The sequence below is a fragment of the Rattus norvegicus genome, chromosome 16, assembly GCF_021556685.1.
Source record: "Rattus norvegicus strain SHRSP/BbbUtx chromosome 16, alternate assembly SHRSP_T2T, whole genome shotgun sequence".
In the NCBI taxonomy this organism is placed as follows: Eukaryota; Metazoa; Chordata; class Mammalia; order Rodentia; family Muridae; genus Rattus; species Rattus norvegicus.
The window spans coordinates 77017628-77032277 of record NC_141549.1 but is presented as its reverse complement, the minus strand read 5'-3'; the positions used below and the strand labels follow the sequence as shown (position 1 = coordinate 77032277).

Here is a 14650-nt window from a genome sequence, read left to right as displayed (position 1 = left end):
TTTAGCCCTGTGGGCAGGAAGAGCTGATAACCAAATAATGACATACAGCTAAGGCCATGAACGAAGGGTGTAGGACAGAGGTTCTCAACCCGCGGGTTGCAATGTGTGTCCAATGACCCTATCATAGGGGTCACCTAAGACCATCAGAAAACACAGATGTTTGCATTGTGAGCCACAACAGCAGCAAAGTTACAGCTATGAAGTTTAGCCATGAAAATAATTTTATGGTTGGAGGTCGCCGTAGACGAGGGACTGTATTAAAGGGTCACAGTACTGGGACGGTTTAGAACCACTGACGTAGGATACCCTGAGTGGAATATAGTAGATAGGAGTCTGTGGTGGTTTGTATTTGGTTGGCCCAGGGAGCGGCACTATTGGGCGGTGTGGCCTTGTTGGAGGAGGTGTGGCCTTGTTGGAGGTGTGCTTTGAAGCTCCGCCCAGTGCAGAAGAGTCAGTCTACTGGATGCAGTCAGATAGAGATACAGAGCTCCTCCTGCACCATGCCTGCCTGGATGCTGCCATGCTCCTGCCACGACGACAGTGGACTGAACCTTTGAGCCTGCAAGCCAGCCCCAATTAAATGTTGTCCTTATAAGGGTTGCCTTGGTCATGGGGTCTGTTCACAGCTGTAAAACCCAAACTAAGACAGAACCTGATCTAGAGTTAGAGGTCAAAGGTCAGAGGTCAAAGACACCCTAAGCAAAAGACAGGAACTGAGAGCTGAGCTGAGGTTAACGAAGGGACAGCCAGCATGGTTGAGTATAGACAGGCAGGGACCCAGTTGAGGTAAAACTGGACAGAGCTGCCTCTTACCAGCGACAAGAGCTTGACATTACATAGCTGCACAGCGCACTCTGGGGCCTGATCAGGGTATGCACATGTATACATTATGTATGTGCACCTATCTGCTGCCCCAGACTTTAACTCTGAAGTTGATGGCTGAGGGGATGGATTTGAGAGGAAAGGAGGCATCTCAGTAGTGAGCAACCCACACAACTGTGTTCGTGCATGTGGGCTGACTGGCTCTCCTGCTTGCAGATGCAGCCACATTAAGGATTTCAATCTTTATACTGAAAGCAAAGGAAAACAAGCCTGGGGTTCTAGCATAAGGTACAGTCACCGGAGGTGCGACTTAAAGGCTCACACTGGCTACTGTACTCAAAACAGATGGCCGCTGCAGAGTAGGCGGTAGGAGGGCTGGTCATGAGACCGCAGCGGCAGTCCAGAAGAATATCGTCGGTAACTTGGATAAAAGTCATGGCTGAGGGGAAGAAACAGAGCCACTAAGACTGGCTTGTGAACAGGAATGGGCAGAAAGGCTTCCTGGATGACCCTGGGGTTCTGGTCTAGGAGAGTGGAGCTATCCATGTATTCTGGAAGCACGTAGTGTGTGCATGGTGAAGCCACCAACTGAGTAGTGTAAGGACAGAGGACAGTGGGGATAGACGGATGGCAGCAGGGGCTTTTGAGGCTGGAACTCAGACAGGAAGGGAAGGTGGCCTGAGATAGGTCCCTCACAAGTAACTCATTCTAGCACCATGAAAAGAGAGATGAGACAGTCAGTGTAAAGCCACACCGTAGAGTCATTATGTACGTGTTTATGAAGCAGCTACTGTGTGCCAGGTTCCATTCTAGATACTGTACGCACACGACAGAGGACACAGGTTGAGTATTATATGCTAACAAAGGGAAGACGCAAAAGGCAGGAAAGGTAATCAACACCCCCATCAGATGATTGGTACCTAGCAGGTTAAGCCTGCTTTAGATGTGTGAAAGAGATAACTTTTGGGAGGCCTGGACAAAGGAAGGGAGAGAGAGACTGGTGGTTTTGGGGAATAGGAAGAGTGTGAGGAACCCCAGGTTAGGAAGCATTGCCTTGTCTGGGAGCAGCAAGGACAAGGTGGCTGGGAAGCATTGGTCTGGGGTGAGCATACTCCTGCCAGTCCCAACTTCGTATACCCAGCTCTGGTGTCATCTAGAAATTGTGTGTAGAATCAAATGTCATAGCACGGAGGCTACGGTGATTGAAAATAGACCATGTTGGATGAGCAGATTGGCTTCTCACACTGCCAGCCAGCCACACGAAAGGAAGTAAGCTGCAGGGACAACCCGTGCTAGTCACCAGAGACGTCAGGTTATCATGGTACCTACCGCCGGGGTCATGCGCTGGAACTGAGGCAGCAAAGGGCCTCTTGGGCAGCCACTGTGCAATCCCAGTGCTGAGCATTTATGATGGCCATGCACTCTTGTACTAGACATGGGGCAAGCCGAGACCAGCCCTCAAAGAACTGAGGCAGGAAGCCTGCCCGATTCTGGGAGAGCACAGATGAAGCATTCTCCTGGCCACATAGGAGCTGTTGTGGTGAGCCCTGTGGGCCAGTGACAGGTGAGCCCCACATCACATCTTCTATTGCTCAGAAACAAGGACCCACAGAGGAGTGCCGGGCTCCCAGTGGCATCCTGGGGCACACAAGCAGGAGGGCGAGGAGGGCATCCTTCAAGCTCGGAAGGCTGACTCCAGATCATTATAGATGGGCCTGTGACTGTCTTGTGTTGCCTGTTGTTTTAGGCCTCCTGGCAACATAGAATAACATTAAACCATGTGGTTCCAGATTCTGCCTGTGCCCCACAATCAGAAGCCTTGCTGTCTGGCTACAGCTGTGGGCGGGGATGACAGGGAGAGAGGCTGTACCATTCCACACCTGGTACTACGAGAGTGTGGCTTTCGTCAAAGAAAGAGAAGAAGGCCACCCGAGGCCAGTGCTCTGGAGCCTGCTGGAGCCTCTGTCAAGAGTCTGTCAAGAGTCTGGGTTATTTTTAAAAGGGAAATAGTGTTTTGGGCTTAGCTCCCTTTGATGTTCATCGTGCTAATTACGAGGGCCAATGGACAGTTGAAAAGGAGGGTGGTCTTTGCTGCATGGAGGGCTATGTCCCCCTTTCCTCATCACGGATGCTTCAAGCCCTTCCCCGATCTGGCCACTTTGAATGCTACTTCTGCTTGCAAGGTGACCAGAACAGGTACAGGACAAACAAAGCTGAGGGCATCAGAGTCTTCCAGATAAAGCTCTAGCAATGCCAGATATCCAAAACACCAAACCAGAGGTCAAGACTACTTAGACCAATCTCCCTGCATCTGGTTCCCTCCTTCCCTCCCTCCCTCCCTCTCTCCCTTCATCCCCCTCTTTCTAGTGAAGGAAAAGGAAGGGTAATCATCTAGTTCCAGTTCATAAATGCATTCATGTGTAGCCAGTCGAGCCACATTCCAGAGGCTAGGAAAGGGTGGACTAGCGCCATTGGGTGTGTGGAGTGTGTGCATTAGCGACTAGCATGCTCTAGCACTAACCAGTGACCATGAGAAAAAAGAACACAGGGTCATCAACAAGTGCTCATATTATACACATCAGGGAATAACTCAGAGCCACCAACAATTTATCAGTGTCTCATTAATGAAAAGACATAACGCATTTCTCCTTGGAGCCCGTTGGCCAAGGGCAAGTCCAGATTTGAATTCTCTACTTCATGCTTCCTGTGTTTTCCCTCCCTCTGTCTGTCTGGACTACGTCTGAATATGCGCCTGCTTGAAGGCTGTCTTGTGGATCTGTTTGTCCTTGTGTTGTCTGTGCCTTTCTGTGTAAGTTTCTGTGTCTGTCTAGTGTGTGAGCTGTGCGTGTCTGTCCCATTTTTATTAAACAGCAGAGGGCATCCCAAGGGGAAGGAAGGGGACACTTTACAAAAATCCTTAAGAGACTTTTACACGGGATTAAGTCACTGGCCCCAGCTGATCCCAAATGACTGAGACAATAAACATCGATTCATCAACCCTTGCTCATAACTGGCTGCTCTCAAGCTTTATGGGAGATTAGAGGAAGCTGCTCTCAACTTCTGTGTTTGCTGCTCTCAGAGCCTGCATTATTCCGGGTCGGGAGCATGGCAGAATACATAGCTCATGATCATGCTATCTGTTACCTACCTTATAGAAGCTGATCACACGAGAAATCCAAGTCTGAGCACACAGTAGGACAGCAGTCTTAAGTGACTTCAAGGTGTATCGTTGACTCTGGCAGTGGGGTCCAGCAAAAGTTCTAGTCTCTTAGAACGCAAGAGACATTTTCATCACATTGCATCGCCAAGGTCAGGAAGGGAAGCAAACCGTCCAGTTCCACACTGTGCTTTGATGGCTGTTGAGTTCACGATATGAAGACGAGGCATGAATCTCTTACTCGAGAGAAGTTTCAGAAAGAAGAGGGGCTGCATCCATGTCAGGGTGCATGGATATTCATTCATTTCCTCGGGAAATGCTTCACTTGCCCAGCCAAGCTAGGACTTGCTTACGCATGAGATCAGGACCTCAGGACAGCCAGGCTTCGGGGGCACAAAGGCTGGAGGAAAGAGGTGCACAGTTGTAAGTGGTGGGGCCCTTAGAGAGATTATTCGTTACCATTCCATTGCTGTGATGGACCAAGGCTCCTGTGAAAGGGGGCATTTAACTGGAAGCTTGACCATCATGGTGGGGAATGTAGGGGCAGACAGGCGGGGCACTGGGGCAATAGCTGAGAGCTTACCTCTGATCTGCAAGTTGTAGACAGAGAGAGTGGCACGGGGCTGGCATGGGTGTTTGAAACCTTAAATCCCACCCCCCAATGACACACTTCCTGACAGTTCCACTAAGTGGGGACCAGCCATTCAAGCGTATGAGCTTACAGCAGCCATTCTCACTCAAACCACCATGGAGAGTGTTTCTAAGTTCCCTGGGAACGAGTTTAAAAGTAGGGCATGGACATGATCGAGAGTCATGTTGCCTTGCTAAGAACAATTACCAGCTCTCAACTCCAGCCTCGAGCAGACTGACCCCTCTGATTGGTGGTGGAGACCTAAATGGAGAACTGCCCTGACTGAGATAGACTGTGGATATGACTTAGTCTGGAATCTTTTTTTTTTTAGACTTACTTATTTATTATATACTTATTTATTATATATAAGTATGCTGTAGCTGTCTCTAGACACACCAGAAGAGGACATCAGATCCCATTACAGATGGTTGTGAGCCACCATGTGGTTGCTGGGATTTGAACTCAGGACCTCTGGAAGAGCAGTCAGTGCTCTTAACCGCTGAGCCATCTCTCCAGCCCTAACCTGGAATTCTTTTTTTTTTTTTTCCGGAGCTGGGGACCGAACCCAGGGCCTTGCGCATGCTAGGCAAGCGCTCTACCACTGAGCTACTAACCTGGAATTCTTAATACTTGGTGGCGAACTTGATCCTTTCTTCATTGTTCACAGGCATGCCTCTCCATCCGTAAACTGACCAGGCTGAGCCCTGCTCAGCTTTTGACCTAGGACATGTTCAGGTGGTACGGTCGTAGGCTGCATAGAAGCATGTCTCCGATTTTAGTTTCGGTTTTTACAATTTTTTTTTTTTTGGTTCTTTTTTTCGGAGCTGGGGACCGAACCCAGGGCCTTGCGCTTCCTAGGTACGCGCTCTACCACTGAGCTAAATCCCCAGCCCCCGGTTTTTACAATTTAACAGCACGATGGATGCACACTTTGCTTACAAACCAAAACTGTACAGAGAGGCACAGCATCTGAAAGTCTCCCCTCCCCCGCCGTGTGCACCACTGTTGGCAGTGTGGTAGGAAGACCGTCACACTTTTCCAAAGTGTTTCCTGCGGATGTCGATTGCTCAGTTCCTATACCGGGATGATAGGCAGGTCACCATTTTCGAGATGTGCACTACTGGGATAGAGAGATGAATGGTAAGACCGGACTTTCCCCTCTAATCCTACTGCCCTTCCTCGGGAGGTCTGGTTCTCTTGATTTTTTAAAAAAAAGGAATCTCAAGATCTCGGACGTGGAATCTTTCTAGTACATGGGAGATATTCTTAGCCCGCTGAGCTCAATTCCAGAGCCCGTTCTCTCATTAACTTGAACTCCAACGTCCTCCCCCTCCACTCCCGAGGGCCCTGAAACCTCAGCGGTGGGTTTGTTGCTGAGCTGTGGGATTTTGGAGCACGGAGGCCAGTGCGAGCTTTTGAGCAGCCACACAGCAGAGGGAAGGTGGTCTGAGGTCGATTGGCCTCCGGGCTGAGAGACTGCTGCAGTCCGTTTTAGCTTTAAGATAATGAAACAGATGACAGCCCCTGCCGCCCCTCCTCCTGAGTATGACTAAATCGTGATCCTTAAGAGCTACCTGAGAAGGAAACTGGATTTAGATTGTAATAAGGCAAAGAAGGGAGAATGCTCGGAACCAGCTCGTTCCTGTCGCTCTGCCTCCCTCTCTCCGTTGGTACAGTCCTCCTGGATCCCTCCACTCCTCAACTGTCCCTCTCTCTAGAGGAATGCAGGCTTTACAGAGGAGGGAAGGATAACCCCCTCCCAACCCTGACAGTTGTTCAGCTCCATCTGCCTCCTGAGTCATTAAATGGCAGGATGGAATATTTTTAACAGACTCTCCCCACCAAGTGGTCTCTGCAGAGGCATAAACCCTCTAAAGTAGAAAAGATGGCAGGCGGCAAGCCCTTATCAGCAGGCATCCGTGTGAGGTCGAGCCTGTTCCCTTGGCATGATTCGATGGCACGCAGGGCAGGTTATATACTTACCGGAGAGCACCAGAACCCTGCTCCAGGCTGCTCTTCACGGGTCCTGCAGACAGACTGGGTGGGTGAGGTCACCCACTAGGGCACCACTCCTTCCGCTAGGGCTTTGCAGAAAACCTAGCTTAGCCCCAGCCCATTAACCAGAACTTAGAGCTGCCTCCTTCACACTTTCTAAACCTTTGCCTCCATTCCTCCCTCCTGTCTTCTTTCAAGCTGCAATTGTTTCATATCGACAGAGACTGTACTGTAAGGACAGTGCAAAGGACCCCCGCTTCCCCTCTGCTTGCTTTCTGACTGCTTTCCCCTGCCTTCCTATCTGTTGACCTTCCTACCCATCTATGACATTCTGTTGTCTCTAGACGTTCCAGTCTGTACAAGGCACGAGTAAGAGACCACCCACCTGGCTCCCATGTGTGTCCAAGGCAACATTTTACCGAGAGTCCACCTGCCCCTCTGCATACCCTCCCTTCCCTTCTGTTGGTCTCTCCTCTCTCCCGCCCCACCTTCTCACCCTCCCTTCTTGTTCCTAGGTGTACGCTTGGCCTTAGGTGACAGGAACGCCTGGGGTGGAGCAGCTCCTCCTGCTTTGCCTGCCTCACTCTTTTAACCCTGCTCCAGTCAGTGGTTTGAACCTCAGTGATGGTCGTCTGGTTAAAAATCCAAGTTGTGATGAGGGGTATCCCTTACTCGACTTCATGGTGTCTTTGTCATCCAGTTCAGGCTTCCCTCACTTCCTGCCTCAGTCACCCCAGGTTCACCCTGAGTTCCCTGTGTTCTCACTGGCTCCCCCGACCAGTGGCCGCTGTGCTGGTCACTTCCCAGATGGTCCTTGGCTTCTACTCTGATCGGTGGAAATTAGATACTCCCCTTCCCACTGCTGCACCTCTGGCCCTCATTCTCAGCCAAGACCTGCAAAGGTGAAGGGGATTCTAAACAGAAACCGTGGCGTCATCCCGACCACATCAGGAGTACAATTGCTACCTGATTCCTCCTTTTTGTTGTTGCTTTGTGTCCTGGATAGTTTTGCGTCTTCTTAAAACCGGTACGGTCATTTTGAAAGAGGGATGCTCTGTTGAGTTCTTGCCCTGACTTCCTTCAGTGATGAACAGTGATGTGTAGGTATAAAGCTCATAAACCCTTTCCTCCCCAAGTTGCTTTTGGTCACGGTGTTTCAGCACAGCAATAGTGACCATAATCAAGACAAACTTTGAGGTGGGAGCTGTGGGCCATTGGTCAGAGGACGACATCTGAGGCTCTGTGCTCCTCGATGGGGTGAAATGAGCGAACAGGAGGCATGAGGGCCGAGTGTTCTGGAACCATCAGCATCAGCCTCTGAGGTATCCCTTCCACTCCCCGTGAGCTGTGGAACCTCGGGACACCAGGTGCTTACTGCCTGAAGCCTCCCTTCTGCTCCTGACTGGATAAGTGCTAAGTTTCTGGTGACATGTCAACTGTATTTGTACATTTGGAAGTCAATTAGTGTAATTGGGGCAATCAGAGCAGCTAAACAGAGGAACAGTTTACTGAGAACAAATGTCAGGAATCATGTTCCTGCCAATGGAATCCCTCCCTCACAGTTGGTACAAGAAAATACTCCAAGTTAAGTCATGCGGGCAGAATGTGACTTGAGAATATCTTAAGAACCGTTGGGAGCAGCTGCACACAGGCTCACTGGACGTTCCTCCTCCACCAGACACTGCTTCTCAGAAGAGTGATCTAAAGTGAACATTTTTACTCAAATGGGGGGGGGTCCAAGGAGACAAGAAGAAAGCTGCTGTGAAGATACTGTGAACATTTGTGCCCTTCAAAGAGACCATCTCTTCAAGGTCATTGTGTCAGGAAAATGTATGAAGTCCCGGGGTCTTGAAGACTCCAGACAAGAAGTGTGTGTGTGGGGGGGTGGAAGCTTCAGAAGGCATTGTTTTTGCCCTAATTGTGTGGAAACAGAACAGATAACCCACAATATTACAAATCCTCTTGAAATCAGCTGAGAGCCAAGGGAGTAACAGCAGCTAAGTAACCTGGATTCCAGAGAGGAATCCATAGGCACCATCTCCACTTAGAGAACATGCAGAAGCAGTTACCCCTGCAAGGCAAAACCCTGACAACTCTTAGAGGTCACAGTGTCTACAGCAAACTGTTAACACCATGCCTTAACTGAGTGCTCATGGGAAATACTGGATACCACAGAGAAGCCCCCTAGGCCTTGAGTGTTCTGTGTGATTAGTGGAAGGCGGCAGAGGAAGAGACTTGCAGGTTCCCAGGAATCCTCTATTGATTCCAAACGGACCTGCCCCCACACTCCAGATTGCATATAGACGCCGTTCTTCCGAGGAGGAGTAGAAGCCGACTGCTTCTGCCGAGGGACAGAGGCTTACTTGTGTCAGCTTGGTTTGCATCAGCACCTCTGGATATCCTGTGATCCTGGGGAGGCCAGCAACTGTCCTAGGTCCAGGTTTCCTGCCCCAGTAACAAGCAGGTCTCTCCCTCTGCTAGAGGATATAAGGACATGCGAGGAATACCCATTCAGGCCCAGGACAGACAAGGCAAATAAAGGACCCTACCCTTGAGGTGCAGACACACAGAGCCTGTCTAAGACTGAAGCTGGACCATAATGGAATTTGCTTACCACTACCAGTCTGTGTCACCAGGAAGAACACATTGTCACCAGGAGAGAAGCAAGACAGAGAAATAAGTTCACCTGAGGCATAGGTACCTAGAAGAGTTGGAAGCTGGGAGATCAGGAACACTGAAACACTTCTGGGACCCTAACCCCTACATCAAACTCATGATGACTGCAGCCTCCTTTGAGAGGAGTGTGGAGGCTGACAGATCAAATATAATAAGACTCAAACCCAGGTAAGCTCCTGTCTTGATCAGGGTTCCGTTGCCTTGAAGGTACACCTTGACCAAGTCAACTCTCACAAAGGAAAGCATTGAATTCAGGCTGGCTTACAGTTTCACACATTTAGCCCATTATTATCATGGCAGGAGACATGGCAACATCCAAACAGACATAGTACTGAAGAAGAAGCTAAGAGTTCTACATCTTATTCTGCAGCCGGAAGGAGGAGAGTGGCTCACACTGGGCCTTGATTGAGCACAGAGACCTCAAAGCCCACCCCCACAGTGGCACACTTCCTTCGACGAGGCCACGCCCACTCCAACAAGGGCATAGCTCCTAATAGTGCCACTCCCCATGAGCCAAGCATTCAAACACATGAGCCCATGGGGGCCACGCACATTCAAACCACCATAGCACCTAACTCCCACCTACCAAGGCACAGATGAACCAAATCTGTTTCCAGCCAGAAATGATAGATAAGTGCTTCCATGTCCCCTGCTCTTATGCATGGCACCTGTAGCCAATTAATAATCGTTAACGTAACACACACTTAGGACGAAACGCAAACCAACCGTGGTCAAGAGACAAAGCAGTCAACAGGAGCAGACTCAGAGAAGACCGAGATGACTGACATGTGAAAGAATTCAGTAGAGACACGAGTGGCACGCTCCAACTGACGGAGAATCTTGGCGTAGAGATGGAAAACCGAAGGAAGAGTCTAATGCAGTACAGCGATAAGAAATTGTCAGACAAAGGCACGGTGAGACCGAGAACTTAAAATAGATCAGGAGAAAATATTCAAGTCAGAACAAAAGAACGCAGAAGGAAAAGAATACAGCAGAGAGGCTAAGGGTGTGCCGGGTGGTCTTTTCCGTGGGTCATGGTCTACTGCAGGGGGTCTGTGGGAAGGGGATAGCAAGGTCCTTCAGGACAGCACAAACAGACAATGGGCACGAGTAGCTACTGCGCCTGGCTGAGCTGAAGCCTCTTCTCTGGAGTCTCTTGAACTCCTTTGGGCTCATCTTCGACACTCTGCTATTTGAGAGAAGAAACATGTCATTTATCACACTCCCAGTCCCCTCAGCAGCCTGTCTGCTGTTTGGCTTCAAGAGAAAGAGACTGTGAAGGTTGGACGAGTCGCTTCAGCTATCAAGAGGGATCCAGCAGGCTGCCTCTTACTTTTGGCAACCGCCCTCCATTTGATTTAACTGAAGGAAAAGCTTATGGTTGCTGGCTATGAAGAGGTGGTAAAATTACAGTTTATCGCTGTCCGTAGTCACAGCTAAGAATAAATAGTTCACATAATCCTGACGCCTTTCCCCTCACGCTTGAGAGTTTTCAAAAATCTGTTCAAAGAGAAAGGAAGCGTTAAATTCAGCGTTCTTCCGTGGGCCACTCCTGTGTCTCTTGTGTAGACTAGCTTACACGTTTAGACACTGGTGCCCAGATGTCCCACGGTTTCATCTGCTAATCATCCCCCTGCTGAGGCTGGCTCCCGGAGAGGGCTTTACCTCAGGAAAGGAGAAGGACCCACAGTGAGAAGGGTCGGAGGCATGGCTTCTGACGTGTTTGTTTGCCCGTGGGTTGGGAACTTAGTGTCACGTGCAGTACCTTCAGTTTGCCGTGGTAAATGCACTTTTCACTCCAGTGTCGCACGAACTGGCTGGCTGGCTGTGAAAATCACTTCTTAAAGAGTAGTCCGTTCCCGCTCTGTGCTACTGATTCATACACGCCTGCAGGAACATTTAGGGCATTTGTCTTGTATGTATCTGTTCCTGCATCACCCACAGTGAGTTCTTCAAGAGAAAGTGTTTGTTTCTTAATCACCTACAGGGCACTGCCAGCTCTCTCGAGGTTCGGGAGTCGGGAGACACTCAGCAGTCCGTGGCAAAAGCAGCCGGCATCAGCACCTCTGTTTTTGCTGTCTAAGTCCAGAGTTCTTTGCTGGTTGGCTGTGCCTGACAGGGCTCAGGGGTAAGGACATTAAATTCAAATCACCAGAGTAAGGGATGTAACGGAAGCTTACAAAGACCGAGCGAGGGATGGGGAAATGGGCCAGCAGCCAACACATTTGGTATCCAAGCAGTAGGACCCAAGTTCCGATCATCAGAATCCACACAGATGCTCCCCTAGCGTGGTGGCCTTTTAGCAGTTTCAGCCTCAGTCTCAAAAGGCAGAGGTAAGGGATGTTCCCCAGCAAGCTGCCTATGAGCCTAGTGATGTCTATGAGCTCTGGATTTGAATGAGAGACTCTGCCTCAAAAAATAAGATTGAAGAATGATTGAGGAAAGTTCCTGACATTAACCTCAGGCCTACACACACACACACACACACACACACACACACACGGACAAACTCATAAAGGAGAAAAGGATGGAGGAAACAATCTGGAAGGGAGGGTGAGACACTCTGGGATGCACACCCACGCACACCCTCTTGGAGGAAAAGCCACTGCTTTGGCCGGGAGTGGGCTTCCAGAAGGTTTGGAAACCAGAGAGTAAAAAAGGAGACTCTGGAAGACCAGGATAGTAAGTGAACCACAGAGATCAGTTGCGGAGGCCACAGAGGATGACTGTTGGGACTATAGTCAAAAGTAAACTATGCTTTTATGTATCTAATCAAACAGAAGCGAGTTAGCCCCTGAGAGGACGGCGCTCAAGACCAGGCTGGTTTTCATGTGCTAATTTAACCACTCTCTGGTCTTGGTTTCCTAAGCTGGGAATGAGAGTCACAGAGCCTCTAACACACCTTGCCTCCAGCTCTCCTGGTCAGAAATCCAGCACCCCCATGGGTTAGGGTCCTCGCCCTGCAGAACGGGAGAGCTCCCAGAGTGTCATTCTGTGTTAGATGTCCCCCCAAGGTTCATCAGCACTGCAGCTCCGAGGCTCGCAGGACAGTGTAGGTGGCAGTGCCACATCCCTGCTGGCACGGTTCCAGAACCATCTCCTGCGGTAAGCAGAGTGTAGCCACAACCACAACCACCAGACCCCGGGAGCTTGGAGCCCTCCAGAGTGGGGTTGGGAGACCTCTGTCTAAAGATCTTTGAGAGGACAAGCCCCTCAACAGTCCTATCCCACACAGAGAATCGGCCGAAGGAAGAGCTGCGGCCTCCCAAGCACAGCCTCACTTGCCAGGTGGTTCTGCAGTTAATTTACGCTCTACACACTGAATACAGACTGTGGGTTTGTGTGGGCCTGGTGTCCGTTACCCCTTCCCCTAACTGTTGCCTGCCTGCCTTCGGCCCTTCTCTCCTGTCACCAGTACTAGCTGTAGCCATTCTTTGATCTGATAATTCGACTCACATGGTGGGATGAAAAAGCCACAGCGAGAGCTTTGGGCCCTGCACTTTGGGCCCCGCGCTAAGTCTTGTGCACAGCCTGCAAGAGAAAGACATGGATGGCCAGAGTCATGTTTCCATTAGAAAACTCTTAATAAAGTAACCTTCCCATTAACCCCACTCATCAGTACATGAGTGTCTTAGTTAGGGTTTTACTGCTGTAAAGAATAACCAAGGCAACTCTTATAAGGACATTTAACTGGGGGTAGCTTACCAGTTCAGAGGTTCAGTCCATTTATAATCAAGGTGGGAGCATGGCAGCATCTAGACAGGCATGGTGCAGGAGGAGCTGAGAGTTCTATATCTTTATCTGAAGGCTGTTAGAAGACTGGCTTCCAGGCAGCTAGGATGAGGGTCTTAAAGCCCATACCCACAGTGACACACCTACTCTAACAAGGCCACACCCACTCCAACACGACCACGCCTACTCCAAGAAGGCCACACCTCTTCATAGTGCCTCTCCCTGGGCCAAGTGTATGCAAACCATCACAATGTGCATGCAGAAGCACAATGCACACACACACACACACACACACACACACACCTGGTAAGGAATGTCACAACCCTACAAGGACTTGGCCAACTGTCCTCACTGGCTGCTTATAGGCTAGGCAGGCCTGATCTAAATAGGACATAGGACATCGGATACAGCAACCTTCCTGTGTCCCCTGCCCCTCTTGTGTAATCCCTGAAGACTCTTTCCTGGGGTCACTGACCCTAATGGGAAGCCAAACATATGCTATGACCCAAGAAAGGAGTGGGGATTTCTGGAGTCCAGGGTACAGGGACTCTCCAGAGAAGTGAGTCACATCACAGGCAGAAGTCAAGCCTTATCCTGACTGGCAGGAGCCTGCTTTATGGAGCCTCCTCAGCCATGGACACTGAAATTCCTGCCATCATGTTGGCAGTATCACTTGTGGCATTAGGTGGTACTTTTTAAAAATATATATATATATATATTATTTGGGGGAAGGGACCCATGCATCCCATGAGCAAGTGTGGAGGGTAGAGGACAGCATTAAGGAGTCAGTTGTCCCCTTCCATCAGATGACTCAAACAGAGGTCATCATGTGTGATGACAAACGCCTTTACCCACCAGGCTTCCTCACCTGCCCCCAACGAGCAGGTTTTGGCATCGGATCTTGCCAGGAAGTTTCAGAGCCTTTAAGTACACAGGTCAGAGAACAGGAAGCAGGAAGTAAGGACTGAGCGATACATCCCGAGTCCAGCTGCCTTGCGGGGGACACAGTAGCAGCCTAAGACTGACAAGAGCTTCTCACAGCTTGGTGAGAGCCCTTATGGTTGGGCGTGGTGGCCCCTTTGGTGGCACCTGTACAGTGCTAGTGTTTTAGCACTGTTGTTGTTGTTGTTGTTGTTGTTGTTAACTGAGGAAACCATGAAGTGGAGTGGGGTACACAGTCCTCAGACGGTCTGTTTTGAAACATTTTGATAAGACGGTCCCCACAGATTTTGGGTGTGTATTGGTGTGGCGTCTCTACTCTTCCTAGCTCCTGCATGAAAGTTCGCCAGGGCTGGAGCCATGCCCATCATCTCAATCAAGGGGAATTCCTGTCAATCAAGTGGTCAGCTTTCTGCAACTCTGACAAAATACCTGGGAAAAATCAAGTTAATAAAACAAATAGGTTAATTTGGGCTCAGGATCTCAGTCCAAGTCCAGTTGGTCTCATTGTTCTGGGGCCTTTGGAGACCCGGCACATCTTGGGATGAGCTTGTGGTGGAAGAGGCTGCTGGGCTCTGGCAGCTAGGAAGGAAAACTAGAACCAGAACTGTCTCTTTAAGCCTTTATGTCTGTGCACGTGAACATTTCCAAACCCCAGTGAAGCCTAAAAATTGTCTAGGATCAAAATCTCAAGGTCC

The 14650-nt window shown here is 49.8% G+C and overlaps 2 protein-coding genes across 38 annotated transcripts in view; one reads left to right on the top strand and one right to left on the bottom strand.

Moving 5' to 3' along the window:
• The window catches only part of Erich1 (glutamate-rich 1), a gene marked incomplete at its 5' end in the record, with an annotated part of 52793804 nt that overhangs the window by 6632086 nt on the left and 46147068 nt on the right, over positions 1 to 14650 (bottom strand).
• The window catches only part of Ank1 (ankyrin 1), a 179656-nt gene that overhangs the window by 95811 nt on the left and 69195 nt on the right, over positions 1 to 14650 (top strand).